Below are 12478 nucleotides of genomic sequence, written 5' to 3' on the forward strand. Positions count from 1 at the left end.
CTTTGGTAGTGACCAGCATTCCAGCTGAGGAATGGAGGTTGAGGGGTGGAATGAGGGCCCACAAAAACTCAAACACTTTTCTTCTGAATTTTCTTTGCTTGCCTAGTTGATGTGTTGTCTAAATAAGAGTCGGGTGTTCATAGAAACCAATACTGTTTCTATAAGCAAGACAGCCTGCAGCATAATTCCCTATGGAGCTTGTTTACAATGCAGATTTCTGGGCCCCTATTAGTCCTGCTGTGTTGGAATCACTTGGAATGGGGCCCAAGTGTTTTCATATTTTTAATTTTTTTGGTTTCATTTTTAAAAAAACTTTATTGGGTAACAACTCACGTGTAATAATATGTACCCACTTTGAGTGCACGGTTCAGTGAATTTTGACAAATAGATACACCTTCTAATCAAAGTTTCCATCACTGCAAAAAATGAGGTTACCACCTCGTGCCCCTTTGCAGTCAATGGCCGTCATCTTCACCCCCAGTCAACCCCTGATCTGCTTTCTGTCAAGACAGATTCGTTTTGCCTCTTCTAGAATTTCATGTAAATGGCAGTCATAGAGTACATACTTTTTTGTGTCTTCCTTTTTTTTCCCACAACATTTTTTTTTTTTTTTTTTTTTTTTTTTTTTTTTTTTTTTTTTTTGTGGTATGCGGGCCTCTCACTGTTGTGGCCTCTCCCGTTGCGGAGCACAGGCTCCGGACGCGCAGGCGCAGCGGTCACGGCTCACGGGCCCAGCCGCTCCGCGGCATGTGGGATCCTCCCGGACCGGGGCACGAACCCGCGTCCCCTGCATCGGCAGGCGGACTCGCAACCACTGCGCCACCAGGGAAGCCCACAACATAATATTTTTGAGGTTCATCTATTCTCTTATAGGTATCAATAGTTTGTTCCTTTTTATTTCTGAGTAGTCTTCTATGGCATGGGTATACCATAATTTTTCTACTCACCTATTAATGGACATTTTAGTTGTTTCCAGGTTTTGGTTATTTTGAATAAAGCTGCTATGATCATTAAAGGACAAGTCTTTGTGTAGACATATGTTTTCATATGTTTCATGTTTTATGTTATGTGTGTCTTATCAGAAGGAAGAGTCTAGAATTGGAGTTGCCAAGTCATATACTAAATATATATATATTTAACTGGATAAGAAACTGTCAGATTGTTTTCCAAAGTGGCTGTACAATTTTTTATTCTGACCAGCAGTATGTGAGAGGTTCAGATGTTTCACATCCTTGCTAACGCTTGTTATTTTTAGCCCCTTTTTTTTTTTTTTTTACTTTATCAATCAGGAGTATATTAACATGGCTTTAGTTAGTATTTCCCTATTGACTAATGCTGTTGAGTATCTTCTCATGTGCTTTTGGCCATTTGGCCATTATCTTCTTTACCCACTGTTTCTAGTGAATTGTTTGTCTTCTTTTTGAGTTGTAAGAGTTCTTTATTTATTATGGAAAGTAGTCTTGGCCAGATGTATGCGTTGCAAATATTTTCTCCAGTCTGGGGCTTACCTTTGTTTTCTTAACATTGTCTTTTGATGAGGTTTTTATTTTCATGAAGAAAAATTTCTTTCTTTCTTTTATAGTTCATGCTTTTTGTGTCCTATTAAAAATTCTTTGCCTGTCCCAAGGCCAAAAACATATTCTCTGTGTTCTTCTAGAAGTTTTATTGTTTATGCTTTTATGTTTAGGCCTATGATCCGTTTCAGGGTACTTTTTGTGTTGGGTGTGATGAGTCAAATTCCATTTCTTCCTTAAATGTTGGAAGTAATTCACCGCTGAAGCCATCCCAGCCTGGAGGTTTCTTTGTGGGAAGATTTTTTTTTTTTTTTTTTTTTTTTTGGGAAGATTTTAAGCCACAAATTCAAGTTCTTTAGTAGATATGGGGCTATTCAACATTCTCTTTCTTTGTGTATCCATTTTGGCAGTTTGTGGGTCTGGTAGGCACAATGACCTCCCAACGATGCCTTTGTCTTTTTTTTTTTTTTTTTTTTCGATGCCTTTGTCTTAATCGCCAAAACCTGTGCATATGTTAACATACACGGCAAGAGCAACTTTAAGTATGCGGTAAAGTTAAGGATCTTGAATTGGGAAGATTGTTCTGGATTATCTGATGGGTCCAGTGTAATCACAAGAGTCTTTGTAAGAGGGAGGCAAGAGTGTCAGAGAGGAGATGTGACAACAGAAGCAGAGGTCACAAGTGAGGCAATTGCAGTCTGGAAGCCAGAAGGCAAGGAATGCAGAAGCTGGAAAGGGGAGGAAAACAAATTCTCCTCCAGAGCCTCCAGAAGGAATGCAATCCTGCCAATACCTTGGCTTTAGTGAGGTGAGATGCATTTTGGACTTCTGGCTTCTGGAACTCTAAAATGGATGGTAAATTTGTGTTGTTTTAAATGGGGGAGTTCCCTGGCGGTCTAGTGGTTAGGACTTGGGACTTTCACTGCTGTGGGCCTGCGTTCAGTCCCGGGGAGCTAAGATCCTGCAAGCCGTGCAGTGCGACTAAAATATAAAAGTCACCATCTTTGTGGTAAACAGCAGCAATAGGAAGTAGATATAAGTGTCTTTTAAGAATGTGTCCAGGGCTTCCCTGGTGGCGCAGTGGTTGAGAATCCGCCTGCCGATGCAGGAGACACGGCTTCGTGCCCCGGTCCGGGAAGATCCCACGTGCCGCGGAGCGGCTGGGCCCGTGAGCCGTGGCCGCTGAGCCTGCGCGTCCGGAGCCTGTGCTCCGCAGCGGGAGAGGCCGCGACAGTGAGAGGCCCGCGTACCGCAAAAAAAAAAAAAAAAAAAAGAATGTGTCCATTTCATCTGAAGAGTCAAACTTATTGGCATGAAGTTGTTTATAATATTTTCCTATTAGCCTTTTTAAAAAATCTTTTAAAATTTTTATATATTTATTTATTTTTGGCTGTGTTGGGTCTTCATGGCTGCAGACAGGCTTTCTCTAGTTGCAGCGAGCGGGGGCTACTCTTCACTGCGGTGCATGGGCTTCTCATTGCAGTGGTTTCTCCTGTTGCGGAGCACGGGCTCTAGGCACATGGGCTTCCGTAGTTGTGGCACGTGGGCTCAGTAGCTGTGGTTCACGGGCTCTAGAGCGCAGGCTCAGTAGTTGTGACACACGGGCTTAGTTGCTCCGCGGCATGTGGGATCTTCCCAGACCAGGGCTCGAACCCGTGTCCCCTGCATCGGCAGGCGGATTCTTAACCACCGAGCCACCAGGGAAGTACCAGAAAGTTTGATTATTGACTTTGAACCTTTCTTCTTTTTTAATATAAGCACTTAAAGCTCTAAAGTTCCCACCCAGCACTGTTTTTGCTGCATCTCACAAATTTTGTTTTCATTTTCACTCAGTGCAAAATATTTTGTAATTTCCCTTGTTGCTTCCAAATCTTTCTATTCCTGATTTCTAATTTAATTCCTTTGTGGTCAGAGAACATACTCTGTGTGAGTTCAATCTTTTTTACATTTATTGAAACTTCTGGGCCTTTTATATGGTCCAGTCTACAGCCTGTTTTGATGAACGTTTCATGTGCAAGTGTCTGGTAGCCACTCCAGCTTTCTCATTGTTAATGTTTGCATGTGTGATAGGTAGACTAATAGCTCCCCAAAATGTTCATATCCTACCCCTGGGAACCTATGAATATGTTACCTTACATGGCAAAAGGGACTTTGCAGATGCCATTAAAATTAAGACCTTGAGGGCTTCCCTGGTGGCGCAGTGGTTGAGAATCTGCCTGCTGATGCAGGGGACACGGGTTCGAGCCCCGGTCTGGGAAGATCCCACATGCCGCGGAGTGGCTGGGCCCATGAGTCATGGCCACTGAGCCTGCGCGTCCCGAGCCTGTGCTCCGCAAAGGGAGAGGCCACAACAGTGAGAGGCCCGTGTACCGCAAAAAAAAATAAAAAATTAAAATAAAATAGTTGCCTTCTATATAAAAAAAAAAAATTAAGACCTTGAGATGGGAAGAGTGTCATGGGTTATCCAGGTGTGCCAAATCTAACCACCTGATTCCTTAAAGGCAGAGAACCATTCCTGGCTGTAGGCACATGGAGACATGACAACAAAAGAATGGTCAGAGTAATGTGATGTGAGAAGAACTAGACCTACTTTATTTGCTTTGAAGATGCAGGAAGAGGCCATGAGCCAAGGAATGTGGGTCATGTCTAGAAAAGGCAGAGTGACTGATTTTCCCCTAGAGCTTTCAGAAAGGAATGCAGCCCTGCCGAGGCCTTGATTTTAGCCCAGTGAGACCCATGTTGGATTTCTAACTTATAGAACTGTAAGATAATACATTTGAATGGCTTAAACCACTACATTTGTGATCATTTGTTATGGCAGCCACAGAAAACTAATAGAGCATGTTACATTTTTTCCCATCCTTTAAATTTATCTGTGTCTTTAAATTTAAAGTCTTTTTTCGTACAGATAGCATTTAGTGGTGAAAATACAGTATCTAAAATGAAAGTTTTACTGGATGGGATTAAAGCAGATAAACACTACAGAATTTTAAAAATCAATAAACTTAAAGATATAGCAACAGAAACTCTCTGAACTGATTGATATTATTCCACAGGTCACTGAGTCTCTATTCTTTTTTTTTTTTTTTTCCCCAGTCTTTTTTTTCCCTCTGAGCTTTGCGAGGATAGTTTTACCCCTAGAAGTTCCACTTAGTTCTTTTTTATACCTTACATTTCTCACCTCATTGTGTTTATGTTTTTCTCCTAGGTTGGGTCTCATTTTCCTGCTCTTCACATATCTAGTGATTGTTTTATGCTATGCTGGACATTCTGAATGTGACTTTGTTGAGTGCTAGATTTTGTTGTTTTCCTTTAAAGAGTGTTGGGCTTTGTTTTTGCAAGTAGTTAAGTTACCTCTGGATCCACTTGGCCCTTTGAAGACTACTTTTCAGGCTTTTTTGAAGGGCCAGACTAGAGTAATCATTAGTCTAGGGCTAATCTATCCCTACTGCTATGGTGTGATCACTCTGTCATCTGATTGAATGCCATCAAGGTCTCTTCAGTCCGGCTGGTCAGAGCTCTAATCTCTTCCAGCCTGTGTGAGCCCTGAGCATTGTTCAGCTTATACCCCGTCGTTGTTTGCTGAGTCTTGCAGAGTTTTACCCTGGATGTGTACAGTTCAGAGTTTAGCAACAGACTCAAGGGGGCTCTCTGCGGATTCCTGGAGCTCTTTCTTCTTGTAACTCCTTCTCTAACCCTGCCCTGTAAATTCCAGCCACCTCAGCCTCCCTAAGCTCCGGTGTCTGTGTGACCTCAACTCAGAGAGATCGGGGTGCTCTGCTTTGGTCCCCCTCCCTGCATAGCAATCTTGAGAGTTCCTCCCAGGCGGCAGGCCAGGGCGATCAGGGCTCACCTAGTTTGCATTCCTTTCCTCAGGAGCCGTAGCCCTGTGCAGCTAGTTTTCCAATGTCTGAAAAGTGGTTTTTAAATATATGTGTATACCGGAATATAACAATTTTCTAGCCGTTGATAGACAAAGGGCAAATGCAGTCCCGGTTCTTGGCTTCTGGCCATTTTTTTGTGGCCGGAAGCCAAAAACTACATGTTTAAGGAGCACCCCAGGTGATTCTGAGGCACCTTAATGTGGAGAGAGCTCCTGGGCTGGAGAGCGATAAAGCGAACGCCTTTCCAGTTCACACGACGCCTTCACGCGCGTTATCGTGTCGTCCTCAATGCACCCTCTGAGGAGGGCTGGGAAGGGATTACTGTTCCCCTTTCAGGACACTTTTTTTTTTTTTTTTTTTTTTCTTGCCGCACCACGCGGCTTGCAGGATCTTAGTTCCCCGACCAGGCGTGGAACCTGGGCTGTTGGCAGTGAAGGCGCGGAGTCCTGACCACTGGACCGCCAGGGAAGCCCCTCTTCCTGGTATTTTCTATTTTGTGTAAAGTGTCCTTCCTCACTCTGAATCCCTGCACATCCAGATCCCAGCCCGTCAAGATTCAGTATAAATACCACTGACACCGTGAGCGAGCGAGGCCTTCCGTCCTCTCTTCTTCCCCTGGGCTCTCATAGCACCTTGAGGTCTCTCGCTCTCTCTGACCTTAACCACTCTCTCTGTCGTCTGCTTATACACATAGTTGTCTCCTCCTCCTGGACTGCAGACTCCTCCAGGGCAAGGATTACTGCCTTATAAATCTGGGCACCCACCCCACCCCTGGTCTGCCCTCATCCCAGGGCCTTGGGCCAATATTCCAGTGATACGTGTTCAATGGGACAATTAGGTAGTGGTTGGGAGTCGTGAGAGAGAAGACGGTGAGCAGTCATGCTGAGTCGTAGCGAAGAATTCAGCCACGGAAAACGGCACTTTACCCCCTTGAGCCTCCGGCGTCTCTTTTGCTTTCTTACCGATTGTTTTATTTTTTGGCCATGCCGTGCAGCATGTGGGATCTTAGTTCCCCGACCAGGGATCGAACCCGCACCCCCTGCAGTGGAAGCACAGTCTTAACCACTGGACCGCCAGGGAAGTCCCTCCGATGTCTCTTTTTTTTTTTTTTTTTTTTTTTTTTTTTTTTTTTGCGGTACGCGGGCCTCTCACTGCTGTGGCCTCTCCCGTTGCGGAGCACAGGCTCCGGACGCGCAGGCCCAGCGGCCATGGCTCACGGGCTTAGCTGCTCCGCGGCATGTGGGATCCTCCCGGACCAGGGCACGAACCCGTGTCTCCTGCATCGGCAGGCGGATTCTCAACCACTGCGCCACCAGGGAAGTCCCTCTGATGTCTCTTTTAAAATGACCTGGTAGGACACTTGGTTAAATTGTGTGTGTGTACTTTTCTACGTGTATGCATAATCAACAATAAAATGTTTCAACACTGAGATCAGTTCAGGAAGACTTCCTGAAGGAGGTGGAGTTTTAAGACTTCCCTCTTAGCAATGACATATATGTTGGTAAAGTCAGAATTCTAGGGTAACTTGGTAAGAGCAGAAGGGATACCGATGAGGGCTTTGTTGCCCAGTGGACAGCAAGGGATTCCGTTTTTCTGGCCCAGGGTGTGAATTTGTGCCTTTCTTCCCCCTCAACGACCTGACAGCATCAGAAGGTGCTGCCACCTCTGTCCACACGATGCCTCGCATGGTGGGGTGGGGACCCTCTCACCTCAGCACAGAAGACCCCTAGATTTCACACATAGCCCTGACCGGACAGCTCGCCAGATGGGCAGGTGGGGCTGGGAGAGAAACAGCGGCCGTGTCTGCTCCGGCCCCCGAGATTCAGTGGATGCCAGACGACTAGAGGGGGCATTCGGGAGCGTTTCGTCCAGCCCTCTGCCTCTGGGCTCCACACGAACCAGAACTCGGGCTCACACGTGCTTATGTATTTTGTTGCCAGGACTGGAAATAAATCAGGCTATCAGGCTATCAGCCTACAGGGAAGTAAAGCAAACACAGCCTCTTCCAGTGACCTTTTGGGTCTGTTGTCACAGGTGTTTGCCTTATTGTATAATAACCGTGATGATAGTCCTAGCCAGAATTTGTATTTCACTCTCTGGGCCTGGGTTTTCTTTTCTTTTTTTTTGGGGGGGGGCCTGGGTTTTCTTAACTGTAAAATGGGAATAATAACTGAATCCCCATCATAGGTTGTAAGAATATTGTAAGGATAAATAGTGCGTGAGATATGCAATCACACGTATTCATTTTATTTGATTCTCAGCCAGTGGTTAGAAAGACCGGTACGTTTTTCAGATGTGGCAAGTGAGGCTCAGAGAGGGTGAGTAGCTTTCCTGACGTGACACAGCCAATGATGGCAGAACCAGGACTGGAACCTGGGTCTCCTATTCTAAGCCCCTACTCCTTTTCCTCTGCACCACGTATTTGGACGTCCTGATGGGATGTGGGAAGAAGACCTTAGGGGATGGTCGGCAATGACCGTACACTTGTATGTGTGCTTAGATGAGGTGAAGCGTTAAAGCGCTTAGAGCCGTGTCTGGCACAGAGCACGTGTCCAATAACGCCAGCTTGATTTTAATAAAGCTTATATAATACACTAATACTTATAGTAACGCTATACCACGTACAAAGTACTTTCACAGATACACAGTGTCGTTTAGTCCTCACAAAAACCCCATGGAGTATCTGTATTAACCTGATTTTACAGAAAAGGGTGCAGGGGCACATGGGAGTAATGTGGCTTTCCCAAGGCTAGTAGATGCCAGAGCCCGAGTCCCCCCTCGGGCCAGGCTGCCCTGGATCTCCTCAGACAGGGCTTCTTTCAAATGCAGCCCAGGAGGTGGCGTTTCTGTGTCTCACAGAGTGCAGTTCAGTTGCGGGTGTGCAGTTCCTGGCATGGGCCTCAGAAGGAGCCTCCGAGGTCATCCTGCAGCCGGGGTTTGAGCTGGGGAAGCCCTAGTCACCCTAATTGCCCCCTGATGGGCCAGGCCAGTCCTGCCAGGTTCCGGGCCATTCCGAAGGCATCCAAGCTTTCTGGCTTGAAGAGAGCTGCACACCCATTCTCCCAAGATACCATTTCCTTGGGGCTCCTCTGGATTTAGGAATGGAAAAAGAACATGGATTCTGGAAAAGGCAGTTGTGGGTTCGAACCCTCCCTGTGCCCCTGGTTACTGGTTCGAATCCTTCCTCTTTGCCCCTGACAAGCCCATGAGCTGGGGCCAAGGTCTGCCTTTCTCCAGACCTCAGGAGTTCCGCTGTGGAGTCGGGGTGGAGGTGGAATCACTGGATCCAGGAGAAAGAACGGCCTCGGCGCTCACCTACCTGAGGACACCCTCCCCGCCAAACGCAAGCATCCCACCCTGTCGTCCCTAATCACCAGGCTCTGCCCCAGATTTCCCAGGACAAGCCAGTCCCTGCATCACGAGATGGGTGTCTAATTTCAGGATGACAGCATATGGCTAGGAAAACTCTACTTATGTTGAGCTGTGCTCTGCCTCCCTTGACCTTTCTCCCGTGGGTCAAGTTCAGCCCTCTGAAGGCTCATCATACCTAGCAATCCCTTTTAACCCCTTCCAGCTCTGCCTTTCCAGGAATAGGGAGAAATGAGGGAGAGGGAGGAGGGAGGAAGCCACAGCCAGACTGCCTGACTTTCTCACACGGCATCGTCTCCACAGAAGCTGTGGGTGTCACATTTGACAAGTTGTTGTGAAATATTCTCTTTTTCCGATTGCCGCCAACTTTTCCTCACCACCCCCCCGCCCCACCCACAGGAGCTGCTCTGAGAATGACCCGGGAGGCGGAAGGAATCTTAGCACCCCACCCCCCGGCCCTTCTCCAGTTTGAATGGCAATATTTCGTAGTTTTCACCTCTTTATCATTTTTAATAATCTTTCAGAAGACTCCTCTATCAGATAGACTCTTGCGTGGAACCCGGATGGGTGGGTGAATGGAGAGGCAGGTAGTCAGGTAAAACGGGAATGGTGTGGTTACGTAGGTTACGTAGGTTACTGTAGAGCCAGACTGCAGGGCTTAAGTCCTTTTGCTCCGTCACTTACTAGCTGTGTGACCCGGAGCGAGTCACTTAACTACTCAGCTCCTCAGTTGCCTACTCTGAAGATGCGCGTAATGGTTAAAACCCATCTTATAGGAATATTGTGACTATTAAACGAGTTACTGCATCTAAAGCCTAAGACACCCCTGGAGCAGTGAGCGTCTGCCGTGATGGTGGTGATGATGATGATATGGTGACGATGATGGCGGTGGTGTTGATGATGGTGGTGATGACGATGGTGGTGATGATGGTGGTGGTGATGGTGATGATGATATTAAAGATGGTGATGATGGTGGCAATGGTGACGGTGGTGGTGATGGTGGTGGTGACGGTGGTGGTGTTGTTGATGGTGGTGATGGTGGTGGTGGTGTTGATGGTGGTGATGATGGTGATGATGTTGGTGGTGATGGTGATGATAATATTAAAGATGGTGATGATGGTGGCAATGGTGACGATGGTGGTGGCGATGGTGGTGGTGACGGTGGTGGTGGTGTTGATGGTGGCGATGGTGATGGTGGTGGTGGTGTTGATGGTGATGGTGATGATGGTGGTGACGGTGGCGATGATGGTGATGATGATGATGATGGTGATGGTGATGATGATGATGGTGATGGTGATGATGGTGATGGTGATGGTGGTGATGGTGGTGGTGACGGTGATGATGGTGGTGGTGATGATGTTGGTGGTGATGTTGATGATGATTACCAATGACTGAAGTTGGGGCAACTTTCCCTTCCTCCAACCAGTGTAATTCTTGAGACATTGGAGGTTCTGGGAACACTGCTTGTAGACCACTTATCTAGTTCATTTTCTCATTTGACAGAGACCTAGAGAAGGGTCACACGATGGAGTGCTGTAGGACAAAGCCAGGTCTTGAGCTGAGGTCTCCTGCCTCCTGGCCTTTGCAATTCTCAAATAGCTTTCTGCACGAGCCGAGCTGTGGACCCAAGTCAAAGCCAGAGACAAGGAATCGGCATCACCCAGCAGCTAGCAGGTCTGACCTTGGCTGAGCTGCTCTACTCCCCATTCCCTCCAGGCTGGCTCCCAGGGGTCCTGTGCAGATGAAGTAGCAACTTTGGGTCTCTTGGAGTAAGGGTGGAGGCTGAAAGGTGGGGAGGAGGTGGGTGAAGGCAGTGAGCTGTGAAGCTTAATTCACACAGAGGCCAGGTCTTAAGAGCACAGGCTACAAGGTGGTACATGCTGTACTTGCAAAGTGCAGTGATTAATTGACAGGCGAGTCTGGAGACCCATCAGCCTTTCTCCGCCCCCCTCTCCCCTCCTCTCTCACTCTCACTCTGAAACATGAGAGGAAGCATCTCTCCCCAATCAGGCAATTCCAGGCAGGGGTGCCCCTCTGACATTTATGTTGCATCTCCAAGGTGATAGAGGAGGGAGGCCTTTAGTTTTTATCAAAACCAAATGAACTGTTTCTCTTATATCAAGTGACACCCCTCACTCATTCATTTAACACGTTTTTTGAGTGTCTACTGTGTATGTTCTGAAGGGTCACCTTCATGAGCATGTGACGCTCAGAAAGACCCTGCATTTGGTGTAATGCTCTGCTGTCAACATCTTGAAATCGTTAATCATTTTACCTTGACTTTGGTGTTTCGTAAGGTTGTCGGGGAAGTCCAGTGCAGGGGAGCGCACACACGGACAGGAGACGAGTCATGCGAGCGGGTCCTGTCCCTTCAGCCCGCTCCCATGCAGCCTTCTCGACACCCCGTGAGCAGGGAGCTCCAGGGGACACACAGCGTGGGGTCAGTGCAGGGAGACTCAAGTCAGCACAGTGGGGAGGGCTGTCAGGTCCACGACTGACGGGTGGGGTGCCCAGAGGCTGGAGAGGCCACACCATCCATCCGACGCAAAGCCGGCCGTGTGCGCCGAAAGAAGGCCGTGACCTTCGAAGAGACACAAATGACCAAGGAACCTTATCACATCCTTTGCTACTGATGTTACGTCCCTGTTAACCAACGCTTAGGCTGAAAATGGTTACACAGAAGGAAAGGAAAAGACAGAGCAGCCGCCAGCTCCCTTTCCTTGCAGCCCTGCCTGAGTCTTCAGCGACCTGAGCCAGAGTGTTGGGGTGGAATGGTGCATGTCAGGAGGGATAGAGAAGCGTCCGAGTTCGTTCACGCAGCACGTCCATTGCTCCCGTAAGAATGAAATACATACACATGAACCCGCCGTGAACCGTGTGACTTTGGTGATTCCACATAGCAGCTAAAGGCTCATATCTCCATTTAAAATTTGCAACATACAATGTAAAGATGAAGGAAAGTTCGTGACGATGATTTAAATTTATTTTTTAACCTTTTAACTTAGGATAACATGAAAGAGCAAATAAAAGTACTATGACAAACTATACTTCAATAAAATATTTTTAAAAATAAACTATAATGGGGTTTCCCTGGTGGCGTAGTGGTTTAGAGTCCGCCTGCTGATGCAGGGAACGCGGGTTCGTGCCCCAGTGCAGGAAGATCCTACATGCCGCGGAGCGGCTGGGCCCGTGAGCCATGGCCGCTGAGCCTGCGCGTCCGGAGCCTGTGCTCCACAGCGGGAGAGGCCGCAACGGTGAGAGGCCCGCGTACCGCAAAAAACAAACAAACAAACAAACAAACAAAAACTATAATGGAAAAGAATCTTGAAAGAATATACCTAGATACATATAGATATATTCTTTTTAAGATTCTTTTCCATTAGATATATATAACTGAATCACTTGGTTATATACCAGAAATTAACACAACACTGTAAGGCAACTACAATCGAAAACAATTAAAAAAAAAAAATACTATGACAAGTTGAGAGAGAAAGAGAACACGGAAGAAAAGAAAAAGCTGTATATTTTACTACCTTTAATGACACTTTTTTCCTGCTTCTTGAACAGGGCCCTGCATTTTCATTTTACATGCGGCCCACACATTACATTGCGACCGTGGGGTGAGGTACCAGGGACACAGGATCTACAAAATAGTCCCTGTCCTCATAGAGCCTACTAGTCTAGTGAGAAAAACATAGGTTAACTGAA

This window comes from Kogia breviceps, chromosome 12, assembly GCF_026419965.1.
Source record: "Kogia breviceps isolate mKogBre1 chromosome 12, mKogBre1 haplotype 1, whole genome shotgun sequence".
NCBI classification, from domain to species: domain Eukaryota; kingdom Metazoa; phylum Chordata; class Mammalia; order Artiodactyla; family Physeteridae; genus Kogia; species Kogia breviceps.